This window comes from Pinus tabuliformis, chromosome 2_2 (genome assembly GCF_031772625.1).
Source record: "Pinus tabuliformis cultivar Carrire ecotype Pingquan chromosome 2_2, CPIR1, whole genome shotgun sequence".
Lineage (NCBI taxonomy): Eukaryota > Viridiplantae > Streptophyta > Pinopsida > Pinales > Pinaceae > Pinus > Pinus tabuliformis.
The window spans coordinates 807,544,584-807,548,701 of record NC_142300.1 but is presented as its reverse complement, the minus strand read 5'-3'; the positions used below and the strand labels follow the sequence as shown (position 1 = coordinate 807,548,701).

Sequence of the window (4,118 nt, the reverse complement as noted above, 5' to 3'; positions counted from 1 at the left end):
ATTGGCTTCGTCTGCTACAAAATATGGGTCTTCAAGTCTTCAACGCTCGATGGCACAAATCTTACTATTTGATTAAAGTGTCGATGTCGAAACATAGCAAAATTGTTGACTTATGGTCCGTTAATGAATGCCCCTAGCCAAAAAAGAGCTCCCACCATTGATTCCAATGGGATTCAGGATGCCTAACAAATCTTTGTAGGTACGAATAAATTTGTCTTGGTCGAGTCACCACAAGATCCAACAACAAGGGATATTAATGTACTCCCGTTGTTCATGGCAAGAGTACTTGCCATTAGGCATGCAAGCCTCTAGGTGTTTTTTTTTACAAAGATACTTAGACTCTAGACTTTGACTCAATGATATCCATAGAAGCAGGGTTTTATTTGCGGAAATCAAGGGGAATGGTAATAAAAATGACAATAAGCTTGTAAGGAATGGATGTAAGGAAATGCATGGTGTATGAATAAGAACTCTTGCTGTGAAAAATGGATATGGAAATATGGTTTGACAATTGGTGGAATTCAAAATCTTTTGCAAAAAGGGAGTTGCAAAGGAACGGTTGTAGAGTTGGATTTGTCTTTAGAATTTTTCATGACTTTTGTCTTTGGAAGACCAATTGTCGTCACAATGTAATCTCCTTATGATCACTTGATTATCCTGTAACCTGTAAAAATCTTGGTACAAAAAAAACATAATTGTGCTCTAGAAGAAATGGCCAGTTTCTTCATGATTCTTACGCAAAAATTTCATACGAAATAAAACAAATTAAGGACATGGACAAAGTGTTAAAATTGACTTAATCATGATATTAATATCAATCCATTTTTTAAAATAAACATGAAAAGTAATACTCCCTGTTTGTGTCAGATGACTTTTGTGCATGGCGAAAAGTTTGGCATTATAGATCTGTTGTGTCCTGCAGTTTAGTACGTTATAAAAGCATACAACAATATCAAATTGCCAACTCTAAGCAAGTTAATCAGCATTTAAATAATCCACCAAATTTTATTTTAAATTATTCTTCCAAATGTTCCATTATTTATTTTCAGACCTGCATGAATTTTGTGTGTGTGTGTTTTTTTTTTTTTTTTTTAGTTTTTGTACTTGTACGAACTCTTGCAGTTTCATCCAATTTTTGTAATTTTCATGATTCTCTCAATTTACATGCCACCAGAGTTTTATGCCAAAAACAATCAAAAAACACTTATGTATTAAGACAATCATATATTATAACAACATAAAAAATCAGTAACCAACATAAGAATAATCAAATAACAAAAAATTATAACTATATTAATTAATGCAATTATAAAACATATTAAGATATTAATATAATTAATATATTAATACAATTTTTATATCAAACATTAATTAATAATTAAATAAAATAATTAACAAATATATACAACTTATAAAAAAATAACAAATTACAATTAACAAATATTAATATATACAATGAATTTAAAAATATAAATAACAACAAAATACAATTATAATAATATATTAATATATTAATACAATTAATATATCAATATATTAATTATAATAACAATCATAACATATTATAATTAGATCAATATATTAATATATTAATATAATTATAATAACAAACTATAACCAAATCAAAACAAAATAAATAAAAACAAAATAAACCTAAAAATACAAAACAAACCAAAAGAAATGTAAAACAAAATGGGATTGAAGGCATATGAAGATTTTTAGTTGAGGCATATCCATTGATGGCAGTGCTCTTGAGCTCATGGCGAGCTGGTAAAATGATTTTTTTTTTTTGCTGGAAAATCTCCAAATATCAGCAAGATTTCCATCGAAAATTTCTCCAAGAAAAACAAGTCCGTGGATTGCAGGTATTTCATGGTTGCCAGATCCGACTCCTTTAATTTACCATGTTGGCCAAAGGCCGATTCGATTTCTTCCTACAATTTCTTCATTGCATGGGGATGCCTGAGCAGCTCACTCATTGGCCACTCTATCGCGTTTTCCCATGTCTCCATGATGGCGGAGAAGAACTCAAATAAAAGGGCCTTGATCGTTGCCCTTGTGATTTGTGTATCTGTGGCACTACTCTCAGCTACATCAAGGAGTACATCAACTATGTCTTTAACATGAGGCTCTGTGTCTTCCTCTGCTGTGTCAAATGTCCCGAGCCATACATGGGTTTTCTTCATTGGATCTCTGATTTCTGCAGCAAACCTTCCCCATTGCCTCTTTCTGACACCCCTGAAATGGAATTCTTTTTATGCAGATCCAACATCTTTCGGTGCCACCTTTGGCTGTGTCAACATTCTTAAAGAATAGATCTTTCAAAAAAAATAGCTTCGATCTATCTGGTTTCTTCAAAACCAATCAACATTGCAACGACCAAGTACTCAAAATCCTCAACTTTTTGATAAACACATATAACAAATCTGGCAGGATCAAAACACTCTGGTTATTGCAATCTTCAACCTTTGGCAATTTATTTCAACTCACCAAATCTGCAGAACCCCGTGTTCCGGCGATCAAGCCCTTCGATTTATTGTAAGTATTTATGCAAATACACCAATTTTGGATAACCTGAGCCCTGTGGCGATCATAGTTGATATTTTGTGAAATAGAAACAGAGGTCAACAACGAGAGATTCAAAGGCTCTGATGATCAGAAGTTGATAATCCCAAATCTAGGAGGATGAGGGCACACTGGTTATTAATATATTCAAACCTTTCTGATTTCATTCAATACAAGAAAAAAGCCCGCAGTATGCAAGTACTAATGATCAAACCCTTCAATTTGTTGAAAATTTTCCAAGTAAACACATCAAATCTTGATAACCCAAGTGTTGCGGCGATCAAGATGATATTTCCCTGGACCAAAACGGCCAAATTTGAGGGCCAAAAGAACTCAGATGATCAAACCTCAATGAACTTCAATGCTACCGAAAGGCTCATTGACTGTTTTGAATACAGCAACAAATCCCAACACCCCGAGTACTATAAAATACAAGAACGTCCTTTTAGTGGTTTCCTTGATAGGACCAAATCTTGAGACCCCAGGATTCTATAGCACCAAAAATCCTTTGTTGGACTTCTTGAGGGATCGTCTTATACCTTGCAAGTCAAGCCAATCTAAATAAGGAATGAAGTCTCCGATGTTGAAACTTCCGACCGCAGTCGACACCTTTAGCACCAGATTCATGAATCCTTTGCCATCGGCACCCAAGTCATCATCAGAAAATTTCTTTCTCGCCAGTATTCGCCACACTATATTCGACAGGGTAGCATATATGGCCTTACTTAAATTCACCGGAATTCTGTCGCTCGCACTCTTCTCCCAGATGGAACTAATCATCTCAAACACTTCTTCCTCTCGCACACCCTTGAAGGACTCGATTCTTTTAGCAGTCAGAAGTTCTAACACACATATTTTTCTCATTTTTCTCCGGTGATCTCCATAAGGAGCGAAGGCAATATCTTCATCGAAGAAGAAATATTTTCTTGCAAACGATGGAGGTCGGCTGGAAAATATCAAATCATGAGTTTTTATTCAAGGCGCTTAAGAGCACGGTGAACCGGAAGTCTCAATTGGTGGAGATTGCCGATGACTGGCCACGGACAGGGTCCTGGAGGCCATCTTTCATTCCGCCAACTCCGGTACAATATCCAATAGGAGAAGAACCAGAAAATGTGAGATGCTATTAATCCAATGGTCGCAGTCGCAACACCTCCTCTAGTCGCTATTAATATTGCAGGCAGAGGTAGAGGAAAAGCCTGAAGCAGCTTGTCAAAACCCATATCGAAAGCGCCTCTTGACCAAAGTGTTGATGCTCTAGAGTTGGGGAAACATTCTCTTACTGGCGACCTGGTACAAAATAAAAAAAAGAAATTGGGGCTGAATTTCTGTTTGGATACTGTAAACCATCCAGTGTCTGTAGTTGCAACTAAACAAGATGGTGAGACATCGATACAATGCGAGTTTCTAGATGTGGGTAGCATCTTCATTGAATTTTCAAGAGAAGAAGCCACATGATTGGCAGCGCATGCTTTGCATGGACGTCCATATGGAACTCGAAAGGTGATAACTAGATATTTTCCTCACAGCATGTACCGGAAAATATTTCCTAG

The 4,118-nt window shown here is 35.7% G+C and overlaps 1 pseudogene; it reads right to left on the bottom strand.

Annotated features, from left to right (window-relative positions):
• Positions 1-2,913: 2,913 nt before the first annotated feature.
• Positions 2,914-3,429, bottom strand: LOC149195417 (cytochrome P450 750A1 pseudogene; annotated as a pseudogene).
• Between the last annotated feature and the right edge of the window lie 689 nt (positions 3,430-4,118).